General features: G+C 55.5%; 1 protein-coding gene across 10 annotated transcripts in view; it reads right to left on the reverse strand.

Moving 5' to 3' along the window:
* CLEC16A (C-type lectin domain containing 16A) overlaps positions 1-21,168 on the reverse strand; it is a 203,191-nt gene that overhangs the window by 81,477 nt on the left and 100,546 nt on the right. The window lies entirely within an intron of this gene.

The raw sequence follows: 21,168 nt of genomic DNA on the forward strand, positions 1-21,168 counted from the left end.
ACAGAAATGTCTCTGCGGAGCTGGGATGGGCATGAATTGAATGGAAGAGACAGGGCAGCACCGATTCAGAAGAGGACGCCAGGCTCTGGAAGGGCAGGGACTGGGAGCACCCAGGCGGTCACACCCGTCTCTCTTAGGCAGGGGTACAAAGCGACCGGGCTGCCGCTGCTCTCGGACCTGCACACGTGACACGTCTCGGCGGAGTCTGTAACAGGGAAATCCACTACCCGGGACTCACTCTCCCCAGGACTCATCACAGCAAAGCACTGTAAAGACAATGTGATTCTCCCACAGAGCCGCTCCTAAGGATACCTCGAAAGGGGGAAACGGTTACCATCCCCGTGGTACAAGTGATGGTAAGTGACCTGCTCAGGGCGCAGAGACAGGAAGTGAGCCGCGAGGGGCCGCAGGGCCCATGCTCCAAACCAGCACACCTACGGCCCTACCCCTCAGGCCCTGGTGCGAGCCCAGGGACCCCGACTTGAGCCTTCTCCTTGGCTTGATGCTTTTGTGCAGAAGCCAAAGTTCCCCAGACAGAATCTTCATGGAAACCAAGTCCAAGAACGACGGCAGTGAAGGCAGGAGGGTACTTTCAACAGAGTGGCTCTGTGCTTTACATACGTGGTCTTACATTATCCTCCTGACACCCCTGTTGAGAATCCGTTATTTATTATCCTCCCCACCCCCGCCTCCTGCACAAGGGAGGAGATTGAAAACCTGAGAGGCGAGGTCACTTTCCACGGCACACAGCCGCCAAGTGGCAGAGCCAGAAATAAGACCCAGGCCAGCCGGCCCCCAAAGCTCCTGTTCACACCCACCCTGCTCTCCAGCCTCCCCCGCCACGCAGGCCTCAGCCTCGCGACCCGTGTTACTAGCTCTCTGGGTGCAAATCGGTCCCGAGCCCCCACGGGGGCAGGCCACCAAAATGCCCAAGATGTGTTCACGCTCTCCCAGCTTCCCTCTTTTCCGGCAGTGGTACTGGGGCGCCGGGGTAACCCAAGGTCAGCTCTGGGCCTTCCACCGGCACCTGCTGCTCAGCCAGCGACGGGGATGGCTCAGGAACATGATCGTGTGCAAATTACGGCCACATCCCGTCCCTCCCACCCGGCCTCCACGGGCCTGGTGCGTCTCAGCCCAGCCCGGAATTTGCCTCATGTTTCAAAATGGGTCAAGGCCCTAATTCACCGAGGTCCTCCCTTTCTCTTTCAGTCTGTCTTTGTGCCTCCTTTACTGTCAGCTCCCCAGCTTTCTTTCTGGGTCAGCAGGGGGCAGGCCTGGGTGTCCCCGGTCCCCAAATCCCCAAACGCCAGCTGCTGACCTCAAGAGGTTCCCAGGGACCAGCAGAGAGGGTGTGCACTCTCAAACGTGGCCGAGACCTTCACCGGATGCCGAGCAGCCACGCCCTCCCCACCCCACACCTGGGAGCCAGAAGGCAGTCGGGCATCCCTATGGGGCAGGAGGGCCTGACGGGGGTGGTCAGGGCCCTCTGGCTCTTTCAGTCCCCTCTGCCCCTCGTGCTAGGATGTGGATGCCCTTCCCGCTGGTGGAGCCTCCACCAACCTGGTCCCTGAGTGATGTGGGAAGCAAGGTACCCACCCCCCCGCCACCGCCCCCCACAGACCCCTGTAGTGCCAGAGAGGTCTGTGTTGGGTTAAGCCAGCCTGGCCTGACCCGAAGAATAGAGCCCATGACACCTGACACTGGGGTCCCACACACAGTGGGATGAAACCCCTGGAGGTAACGCCACGAAGGTGTCCTTGGCTCTGGCATCCCAAAGCACATCGGCGACAATCGAGTGTTTATCACACGCATTCCTCGTTAGGGCCACTGTTAGGGTGTCGGGACTCGTGACTCTCATCTTGCAGATGGGAGAGCAGAGACGTGTAAAGATGAAGGGGGCAGCTGAGGCCTCGTGGCGAGTGACAAGTGTGTCTGCCCTCCCTGGGGGCTCACTCCGAGGCAAGTTTTCTCTCTCCTTCACTAAAATTGTCAGGCCGTTTGTTTTTTATAAGCCACAGATGTGCCCTCTGACCATCCAATTAAGGCTTGCACTGTGAAAGCGGGTCTGTCCTGTTACGCTCTGACAGCCGGGACAAAAGCCCCTGCCCATGGTCCCAGCAGGAGCGGCGACAAGGGCTTCACAGCCCCGTCCGCGGAGGAGCCCTGCGCTTGGCCCAGCTGATAACGGGTGCTGGAGAGGTGCATTTCAGGCCCCCCTGGACCACGACAGACTCTGGGAAGAGGGGCTCTGGGGCTGGCTCCCTTCCCCCACCCCTGACAAAGGCACCTGCCTGCTCTCTCCGCAGAAGAACTGATTTATACGCAGGGCCAGGAGAGGCCTCCCAAACCAGGGCCCACACGACTGTGAGTTATTCCAGCCGACGCACAGCCATCTGGCCGCGGGCCCTCTTGGCCTCCAGAATTGATGGCGCGGTATTAATTTTCCTCGAGGGACTCACCATCCCTGCCCGGGCTGCTGCTTCCTCAGCAGCATCTCCCAGGGGGGCTGCACAAGGGCGGGCATTTCAAGTGACTGGAAGGAACATCAGGTAGAATGCACTGTGATTTACTAGGTATTCTGATGTACCGACGGATCTTTAAGAGTTTCAGATCGCCTCTGCGCACAATGTGGGTGACTCACAAAGGCCGGCAAGTTCCAAAGACTAACGCTGGACCCTTGAATCCAGCCTCGAGCTCCTTCCGACTTCCCAGTGAGAAGAGACACCAAGCCGGCGTGAGGAACGATGTCAGGTGTTTGTGGGACGGCACATTTACAAGGATGCCCACGTGCCCTTGGAATCACGGCCTGGGGTGTGAAAACAAGGCCCGTGTCCTCATTTATGGGCCCTGCTCCTAAGCCACTTCGCCACCTCCATTCCTCCCTCTCCAGCAAATCTTCACCGGGTGCCCACTGTGCTGTCAGCAGCAGGTTCAACTGTGAAGAGTGAGGGTTTCCGCCCCCAGGCACCTCGGTACCCACGCCAATCAAATAACCACACAAACTCAGAAAAGCACAAATGGTGGCCAACGCCACGAAGACAGTGAGATCCCAAAGAGGTTTTGCTGGGAGGTGAGCTATGTGCAGAGGTCTAGAGGATGCCGGGGAGATGGCCAAGCAAAGGGACTGCAGTGGCTGAAGAGATCGTCCCAGACAGAGGGGCAGGCCCGTGCGACAGTCAGAAGCAGAGGGGAGCAGAGCCGCGGACTGGAAACAGAGGAGGGCAGCTGGGTTCCAGAGAGAGCAGTGTGGCTGGAGAGCGGCTGAGGATCAGACCGCTCAGGCCCGAGGGCCTGGGGGGTCTCAGGCCTCGACCCTGCCGACGCACAGAGAGACAGTGAGGGAGCGCAGAGCTTGGAGGGGGCTGCCAACGGGGGCTATGTGTGCCTGCCTCCTGGGCCGGGTGAAAAGCCCGGTGCCCGTTTCCATCCCTGGCCGAGCAAAAGCACACACAAGCCGATCAGAGCCGTCCCTTCTCCCTCGGAAGGGCACACCCCATGGCAGGTTCCCCTCCGACGGCCTGCCCGGCCCTCCCTGCCGACAGACGAGCTCCCCAGGCAGGACCGGCGGCTGGGGCTCAGGGCTGAGGCACCGTGTTTATACCAGGCTCACAGCCCCACCTTCCACCACAACCGGCGTGGGGGAAGCTGGAGGTGTCATTACATGCGCCGCGGAAGAACCAGGCTTCAGGTGGGGACTGGCCAGGCGACGTCAGGACGGATCAGAGGTCGGGGAGCGGGGGGCTTGCTGGGTGTGAGCCTGGGAGCCGGAGCGCAGTGGGCCAGGGTCAGGTGCTGGTGGGAACTCTCCCGGCGGGGGCACCTCTACACGTAAATCCTCAGGCAGCACTTGGCAGACGGTGAGCCGCCGGGGAAGGGCAGCTTCTGCCACCCCCACGCTCCAGGCTGACTTTGAGTCTGCAGGACTTCTCAGAGCCTTTGACTGGGTTCTCCAGGAAGTCGCTGCTATCGCAAGGGGCTGGGGCCAGGAGTTAAACCTGAAGACTTGCCGGGGGAGGAGCTGCGACCAACAGGGAGCCCCCACCGTCTCTGTAACTGGGCAAAGAAACCCTTGATGTGCAGCTGACGGTCTACCTCCCACAGTTTCCAAAGCTACACACAGTCTCACTCCCACACACGACCTAACAGCCAAACAGGGATGGAGATTTGCCAAACATGGAAGTTTTAAATCTTGGTGTCCAGGGTGGGAGGGAACCGCTCCCCTGGACCCCGCTGTGAGTGAGCGACCTCAGGAGGGGTGCGTCCCTTTGGCTTCACGAGAAGAGGCAGGGCCCCTCGTCTCTGTGCCCAGGGTCCCGTCGGGCACACGGTAGGGCTTCAGCAGATGACTGCTGATCACATTCAGAGTCCTTCCCGACTCTCCAGCAAACCCATCAAGTTAAGCCTTGCCGAGTCTCACCGTCAACCCCAAGGTCTCACGCAAACGAGTACTTGTCCGTGGTGTCACCCAGCGCCACGTACGGGGCGGGGATGAGAGCTGTCACTTATTTTCGAGAGAAACTTTCTTCACGGCAGGCAGAGAAGCGAAAGGCTGGACCTGGGTCTTGGGGAAGGGTGGCCCGGACGGGGAAGTGGTACCACCCGTGAGCCCACGGTCCCGGCCCGAAGGGGTGAACGACGGTGTGCGAGGGGGTCTGGATTTCCACAAAGCGAGTGATTGCGCTTTCCCATGACATGTACACACGTACGTGTGTGCGCGCACACAGGTCGTATCCAAGGCTACTGTGGGTTTCTGTTTTAGCGACAGCCATCAAAATCGAGGGAAGCATCTGCAGAATTTGCGGAACCTCAGTTCCCATACGTATACTTAGGGCCTAAACCAGAATGTTTTTCCACCAAGGTCAACAATGTTCTCATGTCTTGAAACAAAACAAAACACATTTATTTTATTTCATTTTCAAATCCAACCACTTGAGTCCATGACTAACGTTCTGCAACAGACCGTTTAATGACTGGAACTATCTGATCCTTTCCTGGAGAAAGGTCCCTCTCAAAGCCAAACTGGGACTTTTGATTAAAATTCCTTCTGGCCCAAACTCGCTGGAGAGAACCACCACCCTCAGCTCTGCCTGCACTACCGGTGTGCAAGAACAAAAAGGAAGGGCCCCGGGGGCCTGAGGACCCAAGGGAGTGGTGCCTTGTGTGTGTGTGGGGGGGGTGGAGGTCTGACATTTGAGCTTTTTAGGGCAAAAGGAGAGTTGTGGGGAGAAGTGAGCCTGGGTTGCCTGGGAGACCACCAACCATGGGAAGAGCCCCAGCAGCAGGAACCAGGGGACGGACAGACAAAACTGGCAGAAAAGGCAGGAAGTGGCTGGGTGCCCGGAACTGGGGGAGGCAGCATGGGGAGTGTCAGTGGGCAGAAATCAGGGACATCCCGGGGATAGTGGCTGGGAGTGGGGAGACACAGAGAGAAGAGTCTTAGCCTATACCACTAAAATAGGGCCCTATGGGCATGCCGCAGCCCTCCGTGGGGCGGGAAGGTCAGAAGGACCTGCCAAGGATGTGGCAGAGGGCAGGGCCCAGGACCCAAGAACATCCAGGGGGCAAATGTCCTACCCTGTGCATCTGCTATGGTTCTTGGGGGTTCCTTCCTGCAGGGTGTCACGCAGAGCTCCCGCCCACCTCTCTGTCCCCATCTGCTGCCAGTTTCTGCATCCCACCTGTGGTACCTAGAATGATGGCCTCTGAAGGTGCCATGCTCTGATTCCAGAAACCTGTGAACGTGCTCCCTTATAAGAGGATTTTCACAGATGTGATGAAATTAAGGACCTTGAGATGGGGAGGTTACACTGTGAGTATCTGGGTGGGCCCCATCTAATCAGAAAGGGTCTTTAAAAGTGGAAGAGGAGGGCAGAGTGATGTGACAGGAGAATGGTTCAACCCACCATTACTAGCTTTGGGGACGGGAGAGGGCCATGAGACAAAGAATGCAGGCGCCTCGGGTAGCTGGAAAAGGCAAGGAAATGAATGAATTCTTCCCTGAGCTCCCAGAAAGGAAAGCAGGTCTGCTGACATGTTGATTTTAGCCCAGTGAGACCCACATCAGACTTCTGACCTACAGAAGCCTAAGACGATAAATGCGTGCCACGCGAAGTCACCAACTTTGCAGAAATCGGCTACAGCCACAGTAGGAAACGACTAGGCCAGCTGATGTTCCAGACATGGGGTCCTGAGCCGGGCTATCACGGGCACTGTTGTGCCCTCACCCAGAACATCCCCTGCCTGGAACGTTCTTGCCAAGCTCATTGGCCTGCTGAACACACCCTCAGAATAACTGGCTCAGAAGCTGGGGCTCCCAGAAGCAATCGCTGTCCCCATTCACCACGGCCCCCCACCCCAGTTCTCCCCTCTGTGCTCCGAAGTTTCCCCCAGAGCACCTGTATCCACCTGTTGATGGAAATCCTGCCGGGACACCAAGAGCTGCCTGAAGGGAGGGCTGTGTTTTCTTCTCTGTGTCGTACCACCTAGCACGGTGCCCACTCGGTAAACGGCGGGCGGACGGGTGAGTGGGTGCGTGAATGAACGGAGGAGCCCTAGCCTGGAGTCAGGCGTCCAAGTTCTGCTGTCTGAATCTTGCGTGCGCGCCCTGGCGCCCCTGCTGCCTGGCGGCATGTCTCCAGGCGGCTCGTTCTACCTCTCTGTGCTTAGGTTTCCTCCTCTGCAAGATGGGAAAATAACAGGACCTACTTGGCGGGATGAGAGGGTTTAAATGAGCGAACCCATGCAGAATGCTCACAGTAGCGGCCGACCTGAGAAACGGACCGAGGAATGGTCGCTATCATCACTGCAGAGGATGCGGGGACAGGAAGGGAAGGGGCTGGGGCTGGGGCCGGGGGGGGCCAAGGGAGACCTCTGGGAGTGGCGACGAGGCGGCACAAACCTAGCCTAGAACCTTCCCTAGACACTGTCTGGGACTTCCACCTGCAGCCTCCTGAGAGTCTGGGACTGGGGCTTCATGAGAGTGGAGGGGCCCAGCGCGAAATAGAGAAAGCTGTAGACTTTCACCAATTCTGCTGCCCTGGAGAGTGCAGCCTACCTATCACTGGAGAGGCGGGTTCTGTGAACGACTAGTTAGAGGGTACAGGTTAACTGGAATCATTTAAATAACATGCGTGTTTCCTGGCTCTGCACGGCTCTGGAAAACCCCGAATGCACTTAGAAAAATGCAAAGCAGATTGTCAAACTGGAAGGCCTGGGTACCGATGATGAAAGCAGTGGATGCCAAAGATAATCTGGACATGCCAAACCGAAAACCAGGAAGCTGCACGGGGCTTTTCTGCGCGACTTGGCAATGAGAGGAAAGGTCGATCTCACCTTGAACCTTCTATAAAAAATAGTGGCCCCGAGCAGACCCAGGGAGGAAGGAAGGGAAGACGACAGGATGAGAACTTGTAGCTCTTAATCATAAGCAAATGACTTACAAACACTCGGGAGACCTGGGAAAGGCAGGCTCGGCTCCAGTGACTTCTCAGCCTCCTGGTCTGACTGTCTGCTCCCGAGACATCTTTACGACTCTGCGTGAAACAGAGCAGGCCCTTTCCAGGACTGGCGCTGGTTCAGGACGACCGGAGAGTCAGGGACGGGCCGGCGTTGCAGTGCCGCAGGGACGCTCGGCTCCCACGGGTGGCTCCGGTGCGGCCCGCATCCATCGTAAACGAGGACCAGCACGGCTCGGGTTGGGGGCTGCCTGAGCACACGTGTAGCCGGAGGCTGCAGGGCCGGGCCGGGAGCTCCAGCCCGGCCCCCCGGCCCCCCGGCCCCTCCCTCTCTGGAACAAGGGCCCCGGGTGTGAATCGCTGTTCAACGGAGGCAGAGGCACACCGCATGCGCGGTTAGCTTACACAAACCCAGCCGTGTGCATCCAGGAAGGGACGGGAGAGCGATGGAGCAGCTCAAATACCGCGGTTCTGGCCGCGACCCACCGAAGGAGCACGTGCCCCGTGGGTCCGCGGGGCAGACGGGACTCTGCCTCCCTCGTGGGCCCGGCTCCTCCTGCTTCTCCCCTGAGCGCCCCCCACAGGGCCCGAGGGACTTCTCCCGGAGAGAGACACCCCCTCATGCAGCACAGCCGACTTCCTCTTCCTCTGCTGCTGGAGGACAGCCACGGTCTCAGCCCCGGCATCACGACCAGCTGTGTCGGACCCATGGAGAGACGTCCTTCTACATGCCACCTTCCCAAGGGGTTTGTAAGGCTGGCTGGGACAGGACAAGGTTTCTGCCTTAGAAGCAGACCTCAGAACCTAGAGAGAGGCGTGACCGCCGCATCAGGCCGCCAAAGCCAGCGTCCCCGCAACATCCGGTTGATGAGGGGGCTTCGCAAGGAGAGAGCTCCAAGAGGGAACTGGAGCGGCAAAGTAGAGACCCAGTGTTAACTTCCAGAACATTTCTCGTTCAGGCTGGCCCGGTGGTTCTCAACACTGACTGCATGATGGAATCCTCTAGGGAGCATCTAAAAATAGGGATGTGAGGTCCCGATCCCCGGAACAAGCGAATCAGAACTTTCTGGAGTGGGGCCTGGGCATAGATAGCTTTTGAAGCTCCTAAATTGATTTTAAGGCACAACTCGGGCAGAGGATCTCCACCGTCACCCTCTTTTGGAAGAGAGCCCCAGGCCAGAAACCACCAGCCCTCCTACCAGCCACCCAGGGCTAGGGCTCTGCCCTGGCCTAGGGAGTCAGGGGCAAGTGCCCGAAAGCAGTTCCTCTGATGCACTTAAGGGCAGCGGAGCAAACCAATTTTCACTTCTATTTTCAGGCAGCTCAAAGCAGAAATGCCAATTTAAACTTTTGAATGTCTGAACATCATTGTTACTAATACCCTAGCAGAGCAAACACCATTCGACATTCATCTGGAAACCATCAGTCCAGACCACCGACGTTGCCCCACAACCCACTGGTCACCGGGAAGCAGGGCAATCCCCGTCACAGCCGCCTCTGAAGTCAGGGCTGGTGGCCACTCCACGTTATGCAGGTGCTTCCTATGCCTTGACTTTGACCTCTCCTTAGGAACTTAGGTGATAACACCAATCTGAATGAAACACAACTCCCTCCTACGAGGGAGCAGAAAGAAGGTGCTGGTCCCCTTTCCCTGCTTCCTGCACTTCCCAGTGGGGACTGGGGCGAACTGGAGGGTGAGGACCGGCTAAAAGCAGACAGGGCTAGATAGCAGGACCGGTGCTGGGAAAGTGGCACCAGGATCCTGGGCTAGGGGAGAGGACAGGCCCAAGGCTGATGTCCCGTTCCTGCGGGGGACCTTCAATAAAGGTCACGCTGTATGTCACTGCTTCAGCCTCCCCAGAGATTTGTTTTGGGTGTTCTGTGGTTGATCAGCTAGCACAGCCAGAAGCCAATCCTCCCCATCTGAGGCCTGGGGAGTCCAGTGTTGTCCCTGGTGGCCGGGTGGGGCCGTGGGTGGGGGGAGGGGACGTGTTGTGGCAGGGAAAGCAACAGCTTCGGGGTGAGGAGCCCTGTGTGGGCAGAGCCCCAGACAGTCACATCGAGTGGGCTGGAGTGAGGGATGTCTTGAAACTCAACGTTAACCCTCAACCCCACGCACCCCACGAATTCCCGTTTCCCGTGGCGGCTCGCTGCCCCCGCCAGCCAGCCAGATGTCATCAAGGAGGCTGGCTCGAGTGAGGCGGCGTCGGGGCTCATCAGCCACCCTCATGCCCGCGGTCTGGGTGGGGGGCTCTCCCGCGTCTCCGTGACAGGAGTAGTGGAGGGGCGAGAGACGGGGGCACGGGGCAGAGGTGCACCTGTAGGCCACGGGCAGGGCTCTGGAGGGGGGCTCTGGAGGGTTCCGACGGCCACTCTGAAAGGATGCCCTGGGCTCTTGTTGGTGGAGAAGGGCAGGGGAGGAAGCCGGCAAACCAGACAGAGGACAGCGTCCAGGGCCTGGACCAGGGGGCAGGCCTGGAACGTGGTGAGCAGGGGCCAGATTGTGGGTCTACCTGATGCCTGAACTGGCAGGACTGGCAGAGGGCGTGGTCGCAGGGGTGAGAAAAAGAGAGAAGACAGGATACTCCAAGGCTTCTGGCCTGAGTGACTACGCAGATGGAATTCCCATTTATTGACTGGGGAAGACTGTCGAGTCGGAGTAGCTTCTCTGCTGGCCTTTGCTGGCCGGGCCCTATCAGGTCGCACCAGACACTTGCTCAGCAGGCAGCACCCCTCCCTCCCGACGGCCCCGTGAGGTACAGACAGAGAGATCCAAGGTTAGGGGGACACGCCTGGGTCACAGAGCCTGAGAATGCCGGGGCCGCCCTGGAAGAGAGCCGTGTCCGAAATCCGTCCACTTCCCAATGGCCGAGCCGTGCCTCAGAAGACAGCGCTCCTTGAGCAAATCTAGGCCAGCAGGTCCCCTCTGATCCGAGGAACAAAACCGTGGCCCCGTTTGCAAATACACAGGAAGGACTGGGATGTGGGGAAAAAACACTTGCATCGTGGAGTGTCTTCAGCAGAAATGACGATTCTCAAAGGCAAGGAAGGAAAAAGCTCAAAACCAGTCTCTTTTACTCAGAACGCCTCATTTCCCCAATGCAGAGAGTGGAATTTAGAAATTCTGCTTCCTAGAGGGGGAAAAAAATTGCAAGTTCTGTCTTTTTCCGAAGAACAATCCTGGGGACTACTGACTGCACAACCGACAACAGAGGGCACCGTCATTAGGTGACCTTGTGATTTCAGCAGGACATGGCTCTCTAATGTAGCTCAATTATCATTGTAAGTTTATAAAACAGGGAAAGATTACAGGAATATACATTAAACCACATCAATGAGCGCTACTGAGAAGAAAAAAAATTAGTCCAGCAGACAGGTACCAATCAAATAATCAATACACAGGAAACGGCTACATCACCCTGCTTTAAGAGAACCAAATAATGCTGCAATTGGGTTTACTTTAAAATTTTCCACTTGAACAAAACTGACAGCTGTATTATAACCACATTTCCAGCCACTTTATAAGATACAAATTTCACTGCTCCATATTTCTACTTCATTTCTGAAAAGGGGCCAGCAACATTATTCATCAAGCACACGGAGAAGCAGCCTGATTCATAGAGGGGGTGGGAAATGCTGTTAATCCCACGTTTTCTGTTCCCTGAGAGAATTGGTGGGTTAAATCAAGCACGCTTTTTTCTGGGCAATCGAGTTCGGGGTTCTAGTATCAAAGAGGGGCAAGGGGGTCGGCGGAAACACAGTGTTTTACTTCTTAGGTAACATGACGTAGGCTGGCACAACTATTGACATTAACACAATATGCATTTTTAGAAACCTCCAAGGTCAGTTTAAGATTCTTGGTATATTTCTCCTGTGGGGGGTGGGGGGGTGGGGAGGGCAGTCTGCACTGGGGCCCTGGCTATTCAAACGCATGGTCAAGACGGTTCAAATGCAGGGTTCTTAACTTGCAATCCAACTGCCTCAAATTGCTCAAGACAACATTCAGAAATGCCACGTTCGTGTTAATGAATGTGCCTTAAGCATTTACGAATAATTAAAGCCACTGCTAAGGCTCTGATCAGTTCAAACCCGCAAGCCTTCTCAGAGCGCCTACTGTGTGCCAGGCCCAGCACGAGGCACTAGGGACAGAGAAACTTCAGTCAGGGCATAGGCAAGGGGGCTGGTGACCCTGGGACCGTGGGGTGGGGTTGGAGCTGGGTCGAGAGTGGTCCCAGTCCGCAGGTCAGGTGACGCCCAGGTGGGGTGCCCACTGGGGCGCTCTGCCGCACTATAGACCTTTCAGAGACACAGAGCAGTGGGGGTGCAGGCTGAAGAGCCACAGACCACACTCAGCTCCGGATGGGACTTCGAAGGCCACATCCACACGTGCCTCTGATTCCACATCAGTCCGCTTCAGCGTTGCTGCCGAACAAGCCAGTTCTCCTGAGCTCCAGGCACCAACGCTTGCACTGACTTGCCCCCAAGGAGCCATCTGAGTCTGAATCAGGCCTCCCCTGCACGTTTCAGTTCTTTGCCAAATCAGCCAGCACCCACTTTCCTAAAAGTCATCCTTCCAAGAAACCATCGTCTAATCAACGCGCCTGTGTGACCACCTCTGCTTTTCAATGTATCCCATGGACAGAAGCAGTCATGAGGCTCTGGTATGTCAGCACTCCCACAGAGAACATTCTCAAAAGAAAAGTCGTTCCACACCCCGTGTGCTGTCCAGCTGACGAATGCGAAGGACGGTTTTCGTATTCCTGAGGGATTCTCTCTTTGAATCTGCAGAGCAGCCCTGACGCAGTTTATCATCCCCACTTTACAAAGAGGAAGAACAGTTCAGAGAGGTTAACTACTTGGCCCCGGGGCGCACAGCTGGGATTCCAACTCAGCTTTTTTTCCTGAAGTCAAGGCCCCTTCCCTAAGCATGCCACTCCTCGTTAATTAAATGATTTTCAAGGGCTCCATGTCTCTCTTGCCACTTTCTTAAGCTTCTGTGTTGAAAAATTTCAAAGGTCCAGAAAGGTTTAAACAATAGTACAACAAACACACACATGCCCTTCACCTAGATTCACTAACTGTTCACATAAGCTGCGTTTGCTTCCTCTCTCACTGGTCCACCCACACACTCACATTTTTGTGAATCACTCCCGAGTTGCAAGCAGCATTCAGCTTAGCCCTCAACACTTCAGCCTGTGCCTCCTAAAAACAAAGACACTCTCCCCCAGAATCACGATGCCGTTATCACACCTAAGAAACGTAATGTGGACCTCAATCCTAAGACCCGATCACAGTCCACGTGCAAATTTCCCAATTTCAGTTTTCAAAAACAAGTCCTTTCAAGCTATTTGTTCCTCTCCGTCTAAGTCAGACCGAACCCAAACGGACAGTGGGGTCTCCTCCGTTTCGAGAATTTAGAACAATAATAGAATGGACGCCCTCCCCTCTTTTTTTTTTCTTTTGGTCTCCCATGGCATTCATGATTTTGAGGAGTTCGAGTCAGCTGTCTTTTAGAATGTCCCACACTCTGGATTTGTGTTTCACATGCTTTATTAATGATATCATTTTATCAGTTCTGGCAGGATGAGGCACAGGACAATGACCAGGCCATCAACAAAGCCAGAGAACACGGAGGGTTTTCCAGAACTGACAGATGGGACCGCAAGACTATCACTGGCCTTGCAAGAGAAGCAAATCAATGAGCTGACATTTTCGTGGACTTACGGTCAAACCACATCACTTGCTTGGGGAGCTTCACAAATCCCCTTGCTGGAAAAGAGGATCTCAGCAACGCGATGAATACAGCCAGAACTTCCAAGCGGCCTGCAAACTCTCGCCTGTCAGGGCACTGGGATGAGCACGCAGAATGCTAGGAAATGGGGAAATGGGAAATGCCGCAGGGTCGCTCGTGACGTTTGCTCTCCTATTCATCAACAAACGAAAGGAAAACAGAGAGCGGGGGCCTTGGTCCAAACTCAAACACGCATGTGGGATGTGGAGCACGGTCGACACACACGGGTTTCCGTGGGCCGTGTAAGTGTCCACAGCTGCACTTGTTCTGGGGCGTGAGTGGTTTGCGGGTGGGGGGCGCGGCCAGAGGAAAGGCCCTGAGGTGGGAGTGTGCCCGGCGTGTCCGAAGAGAAGCAAGAGCAGAGCCAGCCAGACGGCGCTAGGTAATACTCAGCCTCTCAGCCGCTGAAGAGTCAGGGTCGGAAGGAGGCCACTGTGATAAAGGTAGGACGTGACCTGGCTTTTTTTTAAGCTTATTTATTTATTTTGAGAGAGAGAGAAAAAGAGCACATGAGCAGGGGAAGGGCAGAGAGAGAGGGAAAGAGAGAGAATCCCAAGCAGGCTCCGTGCTGTCAGCGCAGAACCGGATGCGGGGTTCGAACCCACACACTGTGAGATCGCCACCTGAGCCCAAGTCAAGAGCGGACGCCCAACTGACTGAACGACCCAGGCGCCCCTGGCTTAAGAAGAGGACGCTGGACGCTACACTGAGAATAAACTGCAGGGGACAAGGCAGAAGCAAATGACTGGTTACGAGGCCACTACAACAATGCAGGTGACAGATGGCAGGGCCCTCGCGGCGGTGGAGCTGAGAGAGGTGGTCAGATCTGGATACAGCTGGACAGAGGGGCCGAACAGGGGTGCTGGCCGACCGGACGGCGGGTTGGAGAGAAAGAATCAAGGACGAGCCCGGGGTCTGAGCACCGGGACGGAGCTGCCCCCAACTGGGGGACGGGCAGGCTGCAGGAGGCAGGTCGGTGCGGGAGCTCGAGTCCGCTGTGGTGGCAGGCGGGAGGTGCCGAGTGGGCAGCTGGGGTCCAGCGCAGGCCCGCGGCTGGAGACAGCGCGAGCTGGTGCGAAGGATGCCCCTGCAAAGAGGCGGCCCGCTGCTGCCTGCGGGCATTTCGGCCCCAAGGGACCAGACCGTTTCACATTCAAAGTGAGAGGTATCTGGGTTTGTGCAGTAAGATACCTCGATTTTAAAATGTTGGCAACGTGTTATTGGTATTGAGGTAGGTGTTGTCTTCTACCCAACATGAGATGCAATAAAACAGAGCATATGATGTTGTAAGAAATAATAAAAAAATTAATAAAAATAAATAAGTAAATAAGTAAGTAAGTAAATAAAATGTTGGCAACTAACATAAAATTACACATATTCTGCCAGACACCCAACTACATCCGTGGGCCTGAGGGCCGGATGTTTGCAACCTGTCTGCACAGCTATTTCCCTGCAAAGGCGGGCACTGTTCCTCTCATTTTACAAATGAGGAACCGACGCTCAGACAGGTGGATCGATGTGTCTCCAGTCACACAGAGAGGAAGAGGCAGAGCTGGGATCCAGATGTCAGATCCGTCCTCTCCCGAGTCCGCAGTGCTCTGGGACCCAGGGCCTCCTCCACACCCTCAGCTCCCTTGTCAAAACAGGCAGGTCCTGGCCTAGAAACAGCCGGGAGCGCTGGAGGATGGCCCACAGCAGCGGGAGACGAGATCAACCAAAATGACATCCCTGTAGTTAATAATTAGCTCTGAAGGCACGACGGGTCTGGGTCAGGTTCAAGAGCACAGGCTGGATCAAACAGGATGGGCCTCCTAGCAATCAAGAGTCTCTGTACCTGGGCCCTAGAGCAGAAAGCAAGAGCGCTCAGGAACCACTTGCTGGGGCAAACCGAGCTGTGTAAGAAGCCTGTGGGCACCACCTTTCGGACAACGCTTCTGCAGGATCCGTCTCACGGGCCTGGCCTCTCTCCAGGACTCCTGGCTGGAACGCTGCCCCGCACCCCGTAAACCCACCCTCACACTGAGGCCAGAGAGGGCCTTCTGAGATACAAATGCGATCGTATCACCAGGTGAAAAACACTTCTCACTGTTCTTAGAAGAAAGCCTGAATCCCTGATCGACCTGCAAGGCCCACACACCGGGCCCCAGGCAAACGAAGTCCTCTCACCACCCTGCCCTGCCCTCCAGCCACACCGCTGCTTCTCATCTTCCTGAACTCCCCCTCAACCCCAGGGCCTTTGCTCCTGCCAGGCACCTGCATGCATACCCAGCCATCAGATGGGTGGTCGCTCCCTCAAAAACCTCTGTGACTTCCAGGCAACCCCTGGGCACCTTAACACAGTGGCCATCTGACTTTCCTCTGTGTGCCCAGGTGGTCCGTCCTTACCTCCCCCACAAGACGGAGCTCAAAAAAGACAGAGACACTTTTGTTCTTGTAATTGGCCTGCACTTGAATTACTTAAAGAAGAGACCCCATTGGGGCACCTGAGCAGCTCAGTAGGTTAAGCGTCTGACTTCGGCTCAGGTCACGATCTCAAGGTTTGTGGGTTCAAGCCCCATGCTGGGCTCTGTGCTGACACCTCAGAGCTTGGAGCCTGCCTCGGATTCTGTGTCTCCTTCTCTTTCTGCCCCTCCCCCACTTGCACTCTGTCTTTCTGTCTCTCAAAGGTAAATAAAAGAATAGACCCCATTAAAACATAGCATGTAGGCATAGTTCTTGGAAAGTCTGTCCCTTGTTCTGAAATGACGCCCTTCCTACTTATCTGGGATTCCTTTCTTTTATGAAATGGTAGTTCATAAATGCTTAAAAAAAAAAAAAAAGACTTCGTAAAATAAAAAGTTGGCAATCCCAACCCCAGGGGTTTGTTGGGGTTTTATCGTTTTGGCATAGTACTGGGCAGGGCAGTCCCCAGGTCTAGGAACCACAGGAAACCACTGCTCTACCCTCCACGGGCCTGTTTTCAGGCCCCCACACAGGTGTGTCCAAGTCTGGGCGAGGAGGCAGACCCAGAGTACAGAGAGCTGCTGGTGTGCAGACCCGTGTTTGGAGGGTTGGGACCCCCTCGCACAGACTGTGTGACCTAGGTTTCTAACTGCTGTGGGCACCTGTGAGCAACAGCCATCTGTGTGGTGACACGGCACAAGGAGAAATGCCACCAGGTATGCAACGGTCCCAGGAGACGCCTCGGCCAACGTTCTACTGCTCGACACGGTAACTGCGAAGTTCGTGACGGTTGTGGGGAACCTCTCCTGAGGACAGTGTCCGCCAACGCCCGACCCTCGCCCTGGGCATCACGGCCGGGCCGCTGCTCAGCACCTCTTCTGCGACCACCCAACTAGGCTTCGTCTCCTCCTCCAGGGCCGGTCCCCTGCTTATGTTGTCGCTGTCCCCCCACCCCCACCCCTTGCTGCCCACACTGTCGCCAAGCTCAGAGCCCAGAATCCAGCTGGATCTCCAGCATCGCCACGAAATGCCGTCCGTGCTCCCATCCCCCTTTTCGCACTGCTGGTTGATCCCCGAACCCCGCCGGGCCTTCCAAATGGCTGGCCGGCGAGCGCACCAGGCACTGCTCCAAGCACTTCACACACATTAACTCCTTTACTCCTCCCACCGACTCCCATTTCACAGATGAGGAGACTGAGGCACTGAGACACGAAATTTGCTTGTAGAAGGCCATACGCTAGCTCGTTACAAGGGCAAAGCTGGGATTTCACACCAGACACAGCCTGGTCCCCAAGCTCGTGTTCATAACCACCTCCCACGTGGCCTTTCCAGCCCCTTGGAGCTCTGTTGGGACCAAGTGACCTGGAAGTACACTTTAAGGACAGATGTCCCTGTGGAAATGCTCAGATGGGTTCCTGCTGCCTTGGGCCTGAGTTCTGGTTCATCTCAACCCCTCTCTCCCCTGCTGGCCAGACCAGCTGCCGGACACGCCACGCTCTCTCCCCTTCCGGCTTCACCTCTGCCATCCCCTCTAACTGGCAGGCCTCGGTTTTGCCTTTTCCCACAATCTTCTGGTCCCTCCTTCACGGTGCCTGACCAGACAGGCCTCTCTAACCAGCCTAGGAGGTCTCTTCTCCTACTTATTCTCGAGCACAGAGCCGGTCCAACCGCCTCCACAGACCATCTCCGACAACCTGTGATTGTGTACTTACTTCCTTACCTGTTGGTGGCCCCCCCACCCCCACTCCAAACTGGAAGCACCACCAGAGCAGAGAGCAAGCTGGCCTCAGCTCACCATCACATCCCAGCTCCCATCGCTGTGCCTGGCATACAGCAGGCACCCAACACATCGTGGAATGAATGGATGGATCTGCGGACTGGGTCTAGAAAATCAGGGGACAAGATTAGGTGTGGGACGCACATGCTACGGCCACACTATGTAAACGTCAAGTGGCCACGTGGAAAAGGCTGGGAAGGAATCCAGGAGTTTCACGAGGACGCCTGGTATCTACTTAGGATATATGGACAAGGGGGGAATTTCTCCCTACCGTGATTGGCCATATTTTCTAGAAACAGGCAAGACTCCTTTTAGAAGGCCCTGGTGCCACTTCTGGTCACAGCCTGCCGTCCTCAGGGCACTCCAGGGGCCCGTCGGTCAGGAGGCCCATCAGGGAGCACGCAGGAGTGCCCTGCCTGGTGCAGCTCCCTTCACCTGGACGCAGGCAGCCAGTGCGGCCTTTCTTACCCCCAAAATGGGGCCATCATACAAGTGATGAACTGGTTTAAACGTGTCAGGATACGCTCCTCCAAATCGTTGTCAAAGCCGAAGATGCCCGCCCCGCAGAGCCCCGCAGCGTGAGCCCTACGTCACTTCTCCAGCAGCTGCACCAGGGACGACGGCGAGCTCTCCCCTCACCGAGCACCTACGGTGGGCCCAGCACGGCACCGGGAGCTTCACCAACGTGATCTCATCTGATTTTCAACAGCTCCCCGGCAAGTCTTTAGAACCATTTTAGAGGCAAGGCCTCTGAGCCTCAGGAACCCTAAGGCCCCGAGCGATGCCACCAGCCCGATGGCTTGTCGGAGTGGGCACGGTGCCGCCAGCCCTCCCTCCTGCCCGGGCTCCATCTGGAGCCGCAGCGGGGCCGGGCAAGCTCACCATCTGCAAGGGTGGCAACCAATTCAGTTAGTAAGAGCAGCCCCCCGTCCTTGTCTGCTAGAGACAAGTATGTACAGATGCGATGATGCGACGTCTTCCATTTGCTTCGATACGCGGGGTGCAGGTATATAAAAAGAGAAATGGTAGGGGCCGTGAGAGTAATAACCTTTGAAGCTGGAGGCGGGGTAGGTGGTGATTCACGGGGCCATTCTCTCTAAAAGTCTGATCTGTTTCATGTAGTCAAGCCAGCCTTCCCTTCCCCTCCCCCTTCCCTGCCTCCTGCCCGCCTGCCCTCCCTTCCTTCACGCTGCCAGTCTGTGACCTCTGCCCCAAGCCACTCTCCTCTCCGGCAAAAACAAAACCAAAACAGGCTCGAGCACGGGCAGCTGGCTTCTTTCCGGAGGGGCAGGGGTGAAGGCCTCCACGAGGCTCCTGTTCAGGAGCCAGCCTGTCAGAGCTCACCTGCCACACCCGACCCAGAGGCTCACAGCTGGTCTGGAGATATGCGATGGGGCTGTGGTTTCTTATCAACGTGTGACAAGGTCAGGAAACACAGGTTAAGTCATCTCCTCCTGCGATCTGTGGGTCGGTTGGAGCCGGCATTCCTTTGCGCAGGTCCGCCCGTATCACATCACCTTCGGGGAAAAGTTGACCAGCCCCCAGCATTTCTCCCCGAAGTCAGCCTCCTCAAATCACTACGCTCACAAGGAGGATGCCCAGTTTCCAATCGCTTGGCAAATATGAATGCCTTCGTCTAGGTTATGATGTTGCCTACATTTTATGTACACAGAAGGCATTTTGTGATGTGCAGAGCGTGCTGACTTTTCCCCAATGGAAGGGGAGATCCAGCATTTAGGAACAATCGCCAGGAAGAATAAAAAGAAGAAAGAAAAGTCAAACAATAACACGTGCATACCTTATTCTAGTATCACGTGCTCATAAAACCCACAATTCCTAGTACTTTCTGGATGGTGCCCTTTAGTGAAGACATAATTTGTGATGGGGCTGGGTAAAGACAGACAGCCATTACTTTCTTAATGGCCAGCTACCCAAAAAGGTTCAGTTAAGTGATCTCAACTAGCAATCTAGTCAATTAAAATTGATAAGTGAAAGACTTTTAACCTTTCTTTCAGCGGGCCACTCCTAGGTGGAGGGGGAAGGAAGCGACGTGAATTCCCAGCATAAAATTTAATTCCATTTCATGGATGCGAACATTCTTGCTGCCCATGAAAGCAAGCTGTCTCCCTCCTTCCCTGAATCCAATCAGAGAAAGACTGGTTTATCTTCTCTCCAGTCAGCTTAATCAATTTAAACCCTTAAAGAAATCCCTGTGGCCATCTCTCAAGGAGGAAGGGGCCAAAGGAGATGAGCAGAGAGCGGCCCATACAGGACACAGCTCCCTTCTTCTAAGAGAGAGAAGACAAAAAGAGAACAAGAAGAAGGCAAGAAGAAGAAGTTAAGACAAACAGGTAAAACCCATCATAATCACTTACGGAGAATCCTCTATTCACGCAGGAAGCTCTGCACTTTCTATGCGTCACCTTATTTAATTAGCAGGTAATACAGAGGACTGCAGCTTCCTGAGCACAGTTATACCCTGGACACAATGCTCAGTCGTATAATATTTCATACGGTATTTTGCTCGGTTCTCAACACAGGCCCATAATATAAGGAAGTTCATCGCCATTTTACAGGTGAGGAAATAGAAGCGGGGGGGGGGGGGGTGTTTTCCATCGTTGGTTCAAGGGAACACACGGCAGGGCAGGGGTATTCGGCTCAAGTGCCAACCCTCAGGGGTCTACAACAGGATCGTGGGTCACACAACGGAACGCTTCTGTCAAAACTCATTCAACTGTACGCTAAACCTTGGTGAATTTTATCAGACGTAAACTGATCTCAATAAAGCGGACTTAAAACAACAGGACCCTGTCTTTACCATATGCTACAAAGGGTGGCCCTCTGCGGGTCCCGCCTGCTCAACTTCCATGTCTTTGAGTTTTCTTTGAGGGCAACCTCCCTCCTCACTCTCAGGTGGAGTCTGAGTCTTTTCTTTCAAAAGAAATGGGCCCCACCTCCCAGCTCAAGGACCAGCCACGAGACCCCGGCCTCGCCCATTAGTGAACCACATTCCTCTGACCACAGATTGGTTCAGGGATGGTCAATGGACCCAAGCCAGACCAATGAGAGCCCTGCTGCGGACCTCCATCAAGTCACAGGAAAGAGCAGCCCTATTTCTGGAAGGGCTGCTTAGCCAGTTCAGTAGATTTTGGAACGGCAGATGGCCACCTTGTCACCATCTGATGAGAGCCCTCCTGAGGATGAAGCCAGAACAAAGGGAAGCCCAGCGGAGACAAAGGGCAGCAGCTTCCTGACGACGCTGCTTAAGTCCCTAGATGCAGCTATGCCTGAAGGCAATGTACTCCTGGACTTCCCAGTGACGTCAGCCAACTCCCCTTTCTGTTCCTGAAGCCGGCCTAAGTCGTGCGTTCCGTCTCTTCTAACCGAAGAATCCTACTATATCACAATGCCACCTTGCCCATCCCTGTGCACGTGCCCTATAGCAAACGGGAGGAAAGAGAGAGCCCTACACGTACGAGAAGGGTTATCGGAACGCAACCAGGCTGATGCCCGTTGTCGCTTTTAATCAAGTCACCCACAGTCACTTTTGAAAGTCACCCTCCCCCCTTTTTAGCAGCAGAATCTTTAATCATTGGCATCATACAGAAAACCAATCAAACTGGCAGTGCCACGGTCATATGGAGGGCAGGGATCCTGGAGCCGGAGACCCCAATCACCCCGCCCAGACCCCTCGGCGGACGACC

This window comes from Puma concolor, chromosome E3 (assembly GCF_028749965.1).
Source record: "Puma concolor isolate L17-30 chromosome E3, mPumCon1.1.hap2, whole genome shotgun sequence".
In the NCBI taxonomy this organism is placed as follows: domain Eukaryota; kingdom Metazoa; phylum Chordata; class Mammalia; order Carnivora; family Felidae; genus Puma; species Puma concolor.